The sequence below is a fragment of the Polistes canadensis genome, unplaced genomic scaffold, assembly GCF_001313835.1.
Source record: "Polistes canadensis isolate GaletaPanama2010 unplaced genomic scaffold, ASM131383v1 scaffold_203, whole genome shotgun sequence".
NCBI lineage: Eukaryota > Metazoa > Arthropoda > Insecta > Hymenoptera > Vespidae > Polistes > Polistes canadensis.
This window is the reverse complement of record NW_014569750.1, coordinates 38,049-51,220: the sequence shown is the minus strand read 5'-3', so window position 1 is coordinate 51,220 and position 13,172 is coordinate 38,049.

Below are 13,172 nucleotides of genomic sequence, written 5' to 3'. Positions count from 1 at the left end.
CGATATGCCAACCCTCTATGTCAAGGTAATACAATTTTCTCGAGCACGACAATTTCAACAAAAGAGAGAGAGAGAGAGAGAGAGAGAGAGAGAGAGAGAGAGAGAGAGACAAAGAATATCTAACGTGTAAATTTAAAATGAAATAGGAAGGAAAAAAGAAAACAAAAAAAAGATTTTTTCCCGAAACGAGTGGTGTGCTCTCTCCCCCATTCGATATTTCATTAAAATTATTCAGAATATTTCTAAAAACGGGGACGTTATAAATGGAGGATGAGAACGAATAGAGATTGAAAAATGGAAGGAGAAAGAAATATAAAAGATAAAATTAACCTTCTATAACGGTATATGCATAAATTTGAGGTCATACACTAAAATGATGTTGACTATGATAGATTTTTGTATTTTTTAAATCTCCTTTATTTTATCTCTCTCTCTCTCTCTCTCTCTCTCTCTCTCTGTAAAATTATACGAAATTTTATAGTGTTTTTTGTTTTTTAATAATATTATTTTATATAAAATATATACCGTCATGTAAATTTTCATTTGGAAAAGGGAACGTTTTTAAAAAATGTTTTCGGACAAGAGTTACTTGATTTATACGCCAAAAAATATTTCGTTTACTTAACAATTTTGATTTATTTTCATTACAAATGGTGAACCTACAATTTTTTTTTTATAAAGGCAATAGATTCTACTTAAAAAAAAAAAAAAAAAAAGGAAATGTAAAGTTAACGATGCGATTTAGTTTTTACGGTTGCATCTACTTTTAGTCCCTCGTTACAGTGGCAGTGAAAAATCTTTGAAAATTCGATCGAGCAAACGCCACAATTTTCAAGGAGCACACATCCCGAGGCAAGTGTACATAACTCGACGTGCAGGTTGTTGGATCGTGTCTATATTTGATCTATATCTATGTGTGTATGTAAGTATGTATATAGCCCTTTCTACAAGAGAAGAAATCGCACACGTTACTTATGTTGAAAACGAACAAACGAATAATTCGTTACACAAAATTAGATTTTCATTATTGAAAAATGAATTTTCTTTGTAAAAAAAAAAAAAAAATATATTCGAGAAAGTTAGTTCATTAAATATGTACACGTGAACTTTTATTAGATAATAAATATATGAAAAAAGTGTATACATATATATTAAAGTATACAGAAATATAATTTATAAATTTATCAACTCCTACACACGTTTCTTCGATGTTCTTTAAAATGAAATAAATGCTACGTCCTTTAAGTGTATTCTATAAAAGATAGGAAAAGAAAAAAAGTAAAGTAAAAATGTATGAGAAAGAAATTTTTCAAATAGATACAAAATTCGAGATAAAATGAAAACTCGTACGTTTGATTATATAAATTATTTTCCGAACGATCGAGAATTTTCTAACAATATTATGGATTTATTTTCGTGACATTTTAAAATCTAACTTAAAATGTATTTTCAGTTAAGTGAAATTAATAGAATAGGCAAACCTTGAGAAGGGATGATCATTTTCAATGAACATTGGGAGAACGTAAAAAACGAGACGAGACGAGACGAGACGAGACGAGACGAGACGAATCGAAATGAAATGAAATGAAATGAAACGAAACGAAACTAAATGAAAGGAAACGAAATAAAACGGGAGTAAAAGAAAGAAAGATAGGTAAATGGGAAAAGATAGGTAAAGGTAATTATCGGAAGTTGGTCATGATCACGAAGAAAGTGGGAAACGTTACGGAACACCTTCCACGTAAATGTAATATTTCGATTGCATAGGAACACGACCGCGGCATAGCCTTCTGCCTCGAATCAATATTTTCAGAGTCGATGAAGCGACTATAGCTATTCTAAATTGAAGTACCGCGATAGAGTCGTGCTTACACATCTTCCTCCCCTTCCTCACTCACTTTTTCTCTCTCTTTTTACAATTAATAAGAAAGGGACGATCTTGATAAAAAAAAGAAAAAAAAAAAAAACAAATAAAAAATTCGTATCGAAACTTTAATTTAAAACTTTATACTAATTTTCTGTATATTTTTTTAAGTCGGTGAAAAATCCTATAACAATTTGGAAAAAAATAAATATATATATATATATATATATATCTTTGTATGCAATGAATTTTGTTATTAATATTCTTTAGACAATTGGCAAGTGTTTCGTACGACGCGTGCAACTAGCTATCGTGCCCATATGGAGGTAGCATACAAGAGTGTTATATAACAAAGGCGTTTGCTATCGATATGGGTTATCTATCATACTCTCTGTTGGTGCGGTCCTTGCTACTATTGAAAAGCTCTCCACTCAAAGGATTAATTTACTGAAAGCCAAAGTATCTGAAATATTTTCGACCCATTTTCGACCCATTTTCGAGGTGAAAAATCATGGCGATTGTGCGTCTTCGAAATTGCATAAATAACATGAATTTTGATGTTTCTATACGTGCATATTATTATTACATATATGTCCATTAACAAATTATCATTATAATTTGACAACATTTAACGATCAAACAAATTTCCGACTTCCGTTTCAATAAAACTAATGCAATACTGCAATATAAATTGTGTTCGTGTAAATGAAAACAATAAAAACAACAACAAGAACAACAAATAAATGTCTGATCGCGAGTTTGTCGTTTCAAATGAAATTGTCGTTAAGGGCAATTTATTAAAAATATTTGACGAAAATTCGTAATGTTATAACTCGGCCTTAACTTTTGATTGTTTTATCTTTTCGGCACGGATAGAGAGCAAAGAGTGGTGACCATCGGTGGTCATCGTAGGCAGAGAATAAGAATATCCGATATCGACTTGCCAACCACGTTCGCAATATCAACGGTGCTACTACACACTTGTACCAAGAGTTTTCTCCTCCAATACGAGTCGTAGAAGGATAATCAGTTTTAGGATGAAAAATATTTTCGAGAACTTTATCTTTATCTCTAGGGGCATCGCGATGGATATGACTTTGTGGTTTGTCTCAATAGTTTTTTAAAATTATAGAATCAAATGAGTAAAGAGATCCCAACAAAAATTATTTCATTATAATTATCCGATTTATCACAGTTTTTACGTTGCTATACTTTACATTTGAAACAAAATTTATATAAAATGAGATATTTGTAATGAGAAATAATGTAACTTTTCACCCTTTTCTCAATTGAACTTTTTGAAAAACTTGTGCATGAACTTGATGTACACGTGAATATATAAAAAGGATATTCGTGATATTATCTATGAGAAATACTTTATGAAACAACATACAATATAATGCATTGGAGAGTCCCTAGAGTAAGAACATTAGCAATTCGCATTTGTTTCGAACGAAGGAAGATTATATCTACCTATCGCAGCACGTATCCAAGGCCCCCTCCCCTTTCTGGATTATTATTCTCTAACTATGTCTATCTATATCTAGATACTACCATAATAATTTTCCATTTCTCATTTAATTGAAGGTAAAAGAAATCTCTTGAGAGAATATAGAAAACATAAGAAACGTTAGACGTCAAAAGCATGTGCATAAATACATATGTTATATATGTTAGTATGTTTATTTGTTGTTCAATTAGCAAAAAAAGAGAGAGAGAGAGAGAGAGAGAGAGAATAAATGGAAAGAAGGCCTGTTACACGTGACGTGTTACTAACGTGTCACGAAATTACTTTAAGCAGATTATGGTTGCGCGGGGAATGCAAGCGTGCAAGGAGAAATTAGTTTGACGGTGGCGTATAACGTCCTGTCTCTATAACCGAAAGTCTCAAACTGCTTTGTTGTCTTCTACCCAACCCCTTCCTTTACCTTTCATCTAGATATCTATCCTACAGAGGTGAAATTCTAAAGTGTTTGTCGTTTTCTAAATCCGAAAAACGCGTCAATATGCAAGGGGTTAATCTCATCGACTACGAGAATATGTTCTAATGGAATTAGAATTTAAAACAAATTCTAATTAATAAATAAATGTTAAACAAACAATGAGATAATAGAAAGATATCGAATGTTATTAAATCAAAGTACTGGAATATTTTGAAAAATGTTGTACTATCTTATATTCAACGGTATACCGCCTAATTCTCATCTACCATTTTATTTCGTCAATTATTTTCTATCTTACTCGACGTACTGTCTTGGATAACAACTTTATTACGATTGAACTAATCGAAAAAATGAATGAGATCTTTGCGAATGTCCAAGACGTTCCTAATCAATACACAAACTGTTCTGATTTTGTTTATCCTTATGAGGATCATCCGAATTTTCATAAATTTAACACAAAAACGTATTATTATCGTTGTCATCTATCGACACGTTCTTATCTATCCTTTTTTTAACAAGATATTTCTAAACTAAATATATATTTATATATATATATATATATATATATATATATACGTAGAGTAAAAAAATAGCTTTTATTTTATGCTTTAAACGAAAACAATATAGATGATGTAAACGACGTAACGGGTATCTGCGAGTGACATGCTTTCCTCTTATGTTAGCGTATAACCTCTTCTCTAATACAAATGAATCTCGTTGACTCTGCATATCCCTTTTTCTCTCTCTCTCTCTCTCTCTCTCTCTCTTTCTTTCTCTCTCTTTCTCCCCCTTTTTTTCTCGCTTTACTCTTCTTCCTCTTCATTTTTCTTTCAAAAAATGTGATGAAAATTTTTTTTATCTGCACCTGAGCACGCATTTAAAAGTAAATAAAATATTCCTATACGTATGTATGTAAATTTGTGAAAGTGGGTTAAAAATTATGATAGAAAAAAGAAAAAAATATATGTAATAAATTCATTTTACCTATCATAATATTGGTAGTTGGAAAATGTTCTAATTAAAGAAAATAGAAATGAAAAGCCCTATATCACGTTCAATATATCTGGGCATTCTACGAGTGAACTGTTAGTCAGTAAATGACTATGTTGATAAATTAACAACACTTCATCGTGTTGCACTTCCGTACCCGGTATCTGCGTGCAGCTGCTCTCAAATTTAATAATAAAAATAAATAAATGAATAAATAAAAAAAGAAAACGTTTAATGATTAAGTAATAAATAAGTGAGAAAAATCAACAAAAAAAAAAAAAATGAGAAAAGAAAGATATAGAATTAGATAATTATTTGTCAGGTGTTATCAAAAGACTTGGATAAAGAGTCTGTTCTAAAGAATAGATATATAAAAAAGAAGACTTTCGTGTCATTTCCCCCTATTTACTTCATAATGGGGGAACAGTTCTCAAGCATATATAACAGAGATACTTTTAAAGTTTACTGGATATATCAGAGGGTATCCGATTGGCTGGTGGCCAATGGTCGAGCAACGCGTCCAACGACCGAGGACCAAAAGTTTCCTGGATGGACGTCGACCGCTTGTCTTTGGAATAATGCCATTTCAATATTTGCGTGGCGTTACCGGGCCATGCTTTTGTCCAAGCTGCCGAGAGACTCGTTTGCATTGCAAATTTAACATTTTCTTGCGGTTCTCTATCCTATCTGCCACCACCCTACCCAACAAACAACATCTCTCTCTCTCTCTCTATCTTTCACTATGTATTTTCAATTATTAACGATAATCTATTTAAATCCCTGTTCTGTTGTTTTGTATTTTTTTTTTTTGACTCTCCCTTTTCTCATTTTTTTCTTTTCTTTTTTCATATTCATATAAATTAATCCCTTTTCGATCCCATCGTTTATTTTCTCCAACTCTCTTTTTTCTTCTTTTCTTTATATTCTTTCCCTTACCCCCTCCCCATAACCCCACCCAACATCAACCAACACCGCTTCATTGTGTGCTTTTTTGTTTTTCTTTTTCAATAGATATTTTATGTATTTATTTATTTCTGCTTTCGTTTGTTTTTTTTTTCTTCTTCTTTCTTTTTTTTTTTCAATTTTCCTCTCTTATGAATAATATTTTATATGAAAATTTAATTTTTATTTCTGAAAAAGAGTCGTAGGTTGAACTGTCGAACGAATAAAATAGACAAGAAATATCTATCATCTCGTTCGAAGCTTGAAAACGAAATATCGATCTATCGAATCGAGAAAAAAGTCGTAAGAATCACGTTTTTATTTCCGGAACAAGAGAAATGCATCAAAGTTGGCGGATAAGATAGAAAGTATTTTATATATATATATATGTGTGTGTGTGTATATTTACGCGAGATAAATATCATTAGTAATATCTTTGGTAACAAGAAAAAATATATATAGTAGTATGCGAAAAAAGTAAATAATTATAATGATAACGAATAGAGATCTAAAGATACAATATATCTTATCTTAATAAAATACCCCCTTCGAAACTTTCTCTATAAATTATTCTCAGTTCAAAGAACAAAGTGGGTAGATGGATAGATACATAGAGAGAGAGAGAGAGAGAGAAAGATTGAGAAAGTACTGCCAAAATATATATTCGTGTAGGATGTTCTGTTGTTCAGAAATAAATTACAATGTAATTAATTTATCGTTAACTCGCTCGTCCTTTCATCGACAAAAGGAAACGTAGGTACTTTACTTCTTTACTTATATACAAACTTATACGTAAGCGCGTGAATTACTCGTTGAAACTCAAAGTATACAACTAATTTCTCGGTTCGTTGAACGACCATAACCGAAGTAAGGATTGATGTATACCAGGGAGACGTAGAAACCGATGAGACTTAGTTTTTATTTTTCTTTGAATGCAACAAGTAGTTGCAAATTGCATCGTTGAGAAACTAAGAAGAGTTTTGTAGGTTCCTTCATGTTTCTAAGAAAGAGAGAGAGAGAGAGAGAGAGAGAGAGAGAGAGAGAGGGAAACAAATTTTTGTTCACGATAAATTTCATACAGAAAAAGAATATCTTTAAATATTGCATTACCTCTTAACGTTTTGTCTCTCTTTTAATTTAATATTTTTAACTCTCTCTTACAAAAGAAAAAGAAAATAAATGAGAAATGGGGGAAGGGCAAAAATAATCTACGAATTAATTTTCCACGTATTCATAGCACTCGTCCTATTTCCGTGACAAATCCGAGAGAAAAAGAAGGGTCTCCTCGGTGCAAGTCACAATAAATATTCCATCTTGTGTAGGTGTAACTTCAAACGAGAGATGAATACAACAAGGTACTTATGTATATTTTCTCGGGTGAGCGCTTTATCCCTTGTTCCACAAGTATAGCACAAATTGCATATTATTATTAACGAAGGTAAGCTAATTTATTAATCTTTTATCTCTTTCCGCGTAGTTATCTACTACAACGAAATTCGGAAGTGTTAATAATAATCATTTTTCTTATCTTTCATCTTTTTATTTTATTTTCTTTCCAATACTCTGATCGAAGAGAAAAGAGAAAAAAGAAAATTTATAAAAAGTGCTGCACCCTTTACCCCAACAAAATCATTTTAACGAGATCATAAAAGGAAAAGAAAAAGTAAGTAAAAAAGAAAAAAAGAAAGGAAAAACGATGTTCGATCGGAAGGTAATACAACCGATAATTAGTTTTTCTACTAGATCAAATTAATCCGACATTAGACGTCACGCGAAAGAGAATATATATCGAATTTACCTTCTCTCGAAATTGCATGCGTGTAATGCATCACGTAGGTACGAACGAAACACGCTTAAATTACGTGCGAAATTGCAGGCTCAAAGAGAGAGAATTCGTTAAGTATTAAAAAGAATAAAAATAAAGAAAAAAGAAAAAAAAAGGAAGAATAAAGAAATAAAAAGAAGAGAATTACGTACAGAAGAGAACACACGATCAGGCTGCTTTCCGGATTTTTCGGGATCATAAAGTTTCCACATATGCAACTCGTATTCGCAACTCGTATTCGCAACTCATATATTGGCGTGCAATGCACAAAGAGAGAAAAGGAAAGAGGATATATACGGTAAATATGAAGTTTCTCTATATGTATAGAAAAATTGTCTTTTCCAAAGGCACACACGTTCGAAATTTCAACAGACAAATAATATACGAATGCAATATACTTTTACACACACGTTAAAATATAAATAAGAATTTTCTTGACGAGATACTTAATAATTTATTACTATATATTATATAGAAACACGTGGTAAAAATCAACTGAGTACGTTTGTTTTCTCGTTTATTCGTCTTGCAAATAAATATACGTTAATTGTAAAAGAGATCGGGGGAGTTATACGATATTATTAATATATAACAACAGTTAGTTGATGTAACCAGACGCTCGATCAAAAAACACAACGTAATTGTGATTGCACGAAAAGGGAAATACACGAGAGAATCGTTGAAATGTATAATAATGCTATGTGAAAAATAATGTGACAAGAAGAGAACGCGTAGGAAAATGTAAAACGAATCGTATTCGAAGAGAATATTTTGTACGTATATTTTATGTTCTATCGTATCTCGTGTATCACGAATCCCAAAAATACTTTGAAATAGCTTTGATACGACAGTAACATGACACAAGCAAAATATAAAGTAAAATCATGTAAAAAAATAAAATGAGAAGAAAAGAAAGAATGAAATAAAGGAATAAAGAAAGGGAGAGATGATAGGGATAAAAAGAGAGGGAGAGAGAAAAAGATTCACCCTAATTGAAAAGTTTCATTCTACTTTCAAGTAAACGTATCCTTTGTCAACGTCCGTAAAACGCTTTTAAAAATTCAACTAGTCTCTGTCTATCTCTTTCCCTTGATTTTTTCCTTTCATTAAAAACAAGCTCTTCTTCGATGTCTTTACTATCGAAACCTTTCGACAGACAACAGATATTTACTTCTACGTTTCTCTCTCTTTCTCTCTTTCTCTTTAGCTTGTATTTTCTTATCATTACAATCAAAAATCCATGTAAATTTAACTTTGCGAAATACCGTCGACTGTGGTATTATCAATCACGAATGGGGATTACGAAAAATATCGTTTAAATTTATTCTAACTAAAAGAGAAAAATATACCGTAAGAACAATAAAAAAGGAAATAATAAGAGATAGGGAATCGATTTTGATAAAAAGAAAATGTAAAAGAAAAATATAAGGTCAAAGAATTTTATGGCTGTTATAAATTCGTCCGTGGATTCGGCGAAAAGAATTCGAGAAAATTTGTCGTGATAAATTTAAGTTATCGTATAAACGTGTAGTGTGTAACTGTGTACGAAAGAAAACGCGAAATCTCTTTTATATGTATGTGTGTGCGCGTGTATTCGTGGCTTCGTGTATTCCCTATTTTTCTCTTCTTATAATTTTTGTCTTTGTCTTTTCTACGTTGACGATTTCGAAAGAAATATATGAAAACTCATGAAAGTAAAAAAAAAAAAAGGAGAAAACATTGTCTACTAGGTAAGAGATTTATTTTATCTCTATTGTATGCTAAAAGATTATTTTGTACATGCGAATTTAATGGATACATATATATATATATTACTTTTATGTACTTACAACAGCAGTCTTCTTGGAAAATTCTTAGAACTCGAGAGAAATCTAAAGTGATTCCTAAATCTATAGTAACGCCCACGTTATCGCAAGCTAATTTGAAAATCGAACTCTCTCTTATTCTGTGTTTCAGCTAATCTTGTCTTTCTAAGCGTCTTTACTTAGATAACCTTTGTCAAATTCTCTTCCTTTGGCTTTAATCAAGAAAATCCTTTGCTACTTTTTTCGAAATCCTTTGACAATGTTTTCTCTTTATAAAAGAAATTATCTGCATAAATCATTTAAAACAAAATCATCTATTTTCATGATCTCCAACGTAAACGTACAAATGTTAATTAAAAAAATTATACAAAAGTGCAAAATGTAACTAACAAAAAATCGAACTTTCGAATAAGAGTAATTAATTTAAGCGCGAATATTAATTATATTATTTCGTAGGTATATACCCATAACTCGTAATATTAAATACATTTATCCAAAGTTTAATGAGATCAAAACGAACGTGATGGCGACTTTTTGTTGGTAAACATGAGCTCTCCTCGCTCGCTTGGAAAAATTCTTTATGCACAAATACTTTCTTCTACTTGTATTATGGATTACTCATTTTCATACTCTCTTAAAAAATGATATCTTTAAATTCTATCTAAATTATATCTATAAAAGAAAAAAACAAAAAGAAATATTTGCCTTTAATATTAACTATATCACTCGGTGATAAATATAGAAAGAGATATCGTAATAAAATATCTAATCTTTCGCGTAACGATACTCGATAACAAAAAAATCCCAAAAAAAGAGGCGATTTATTTATATAATTTTGAACGAATAAAAATGTTGTTTGCATTTAAATTGATTATACTCGTATACGCACCTGCTGTTAAGAAAAATGTTCTTTTTTGGGATAAATATCTGCTGCCTTCTTATAATCCAATAAGATTTGCTGCCACACGAGAAGCAATATTATTCGCTCGTTTCCTATCTTATTCGCGTCGAGGAAAGACCCTCCTCCCCATATATCCCCTCCCTCCCTCCCTCCCTCTTTCAGCTTCGAGTTAAATCGCGATAAAGTGCACTCGAAGAAACAACTCGAAAGCTTCACAGTTTTCAAAACCATCCGGCACTCTCGGGCTCGTTGGCTTGCATTTACGGACCGCGGAGCCCCTAACTGTTTATGCAACTTACTTACTTTAAGCTTTACCACCCGGATCGTACCATTAGTTTCCTTTTTCCTTTTCTCCTTCTTTCTTCTACTTTTATTTTTCATTATTTTTCTAGTTATAGAAACTCGACAAAGTGCCACCTTTTCTTTCGATATCTTGTCACGCGAACTTTGAAACTTTGCTAATAAGATTTTTCAACTCGGTTGAACGAAAAATCGATAATCGTTACGTTTTCGGCTTACAATTAGAGTTAAGTTGAAAATACATAAGGGATCGAATTTATTTACAAGAAAATATTGTCCTTATCGAGAGATGAAACAAAAAATGATTTCAAAAAATATATTATTACTTATGATCTCCATCGAAATCGATCGTTTTCTCCTCTCCCTCTTACCCTCCTTCGATGTTCAACCATTCCACTTTCGATTGCTCGGAGGAAATGAAATTTTCTCAAGTGGTAGATGAGGGAGGGGACGGGGAAAGGGTTGCTTTCCTGCGTCTTCCAAAGATCGCGCAAAAATCGCGCGCTTCTTCCTGACGAAGTTAAATGACGAGAGATAGAAATTAAAAGGGCACGAGCACTTAAACAAAGCTAAATGGTATTGCTTTTGGTGGTGATAGTAATGGTGTACACATCCAAGAAGAACAAGAAGAAGGGGAAGACGGAAGAAAAGGGGGCAAACGAAGGGAATAAAAAACAATATAACATAGATCTCCTTTCAATATATAACACCAATAACACACTTTCTTTAATTCTACTCACTTTTCTAACGCAGCACACTTATGCTCGATTCCATTTGCGGGTTCCACTCTCTCCTGCGGGTCTTGTAGCGTATTGTTTATTAAAACAAGAAAAATGAAAGAAAGGGGAGAAAGAGAGAGAGAGAGAAAGAAATTCTTTATTTCTTTCGCACGCAACGAAAGGAGGTAAAGAAAGAAGGTAAAGATTAAGGAAAAAGTAGAAGAGAAATAGAAGAAATAGAAGAAAAAGAAGAAAAGGAATGGAAAGGAATTTAGTTAGAATTATAAATTCTAACGCTACAGAGAGAGATTATCGTAAATATCGATATGTAGGAAAATGTGTGTGTGTGTGTGTGTATGAAAAAGAGAGAATACGAGAGACGACTTGGTATCACTTGGAACGAGGAGATTTTCTCAACGAAACGTAGGAAACATTGACGCGACGGGGGTCGCGACGATACTGCGCCCTATTGGACGACCCTGCGCAAATATAATGGCGCCCCTCTCCAAGAATTCATCTAGCCTAACCTGACCAGCAGCACCGCTGCCACCACCGGGTTGCCACCACCGGGTTGCCACCACCAAGTTGCCAGCACCGAGTTGCCAGCACCGATATCGCGCAGCCCTCTTTCGATTCTCTCTCGGTCGGTTCCACCTATCTATCCCTTTATCATCGGCCCTCTTATTCCGATATACCACCCCACACGTACACATCATTGCTTCTCCCTTTCTCTTCTCTCTTCTTTACTCATCTTCAGTTGCCCTTATTCTCTTTATCTGTCTCGCTTTTTTCCTCATACACAAGCGCGCTTGTCCAGGCGAGCAGGATTTTTTCTTTCCGCGGCATTGCCGACCCCTCGGTTGTGTACGCTTTACCACGGTCGATCTGGGCCGTGAAGAAAGAGGACCACGAGGAGGGCCACGAGGAGGAGGAGGAGGAGGAGGAGGAGGAGGAGGTTCAAGAGAAAAAGGAACGAGAAAAGGTCTTCCTTTTTTAATCCAATAGCTTTCGCCGGTAAGCTTCCGGTGCACGTCGATGGCTACTTCCGTTCACGCTTCGAGTATCCAAGAAGACAAGTAAAGAAAAAGAGAGTAATTGGTTATGCGTCGACTAGGTAATCGTACGGACGATGGAAAGCTCAATGAAGCTTTCAACGTATCTATCCTTTTAACCGCACACACAGCCTTTTACAATTTTATCTAAACAAGCAAACGCTCTTTATATCGAGCCCTGTTTTTGCTTTCTGAAGATCCCACGACAAAGGATCTTCACGTAGAAAGATTGATAGGTGTACCCACTCACTCTCTTTTTAAGTATACTGTAAAATTATATATATATGTATAACAAAACTAATAATAATTGAAAGAAAATGAAAATTGTTATCTTCTCTTTTTATATGTTAATTAACTTATTTCAAAGTTTAATCGCGTCATGATATTTCATTTCATCTTCAACGTCTATGTATGTACATACGTAATAACGTATATACCTGTACGTTATATTACTTACCTCCGTTATACATAAGTACTTACTTCGGTCCTTAGAGTTCAAACTCAACAAGTTGTTCTCGACCAACTTACCAACTGACTCGTTCTATATATTTGTACATATATATATAGTCATATTCTAACGTTGGTACCAAGTGACCACGACTTCCGTGCTCTATTCCCAATCGTGTTACAAGTCAAGAATATCAAACGAGTTTATTAGCAAGTACTTGTCGTTTCTATTTGTCCACCCTTCCTTCTCCAAATAATAATTCTCAACCATAACTAAGTTCTATTACTACCACTATCGTCGAACTACCCTTATCGAAATTTCTAATCGTTTCGAAATATTTATCCAATGATTCTTTTGCCAATGATTCTTTTGCCAATGATTCT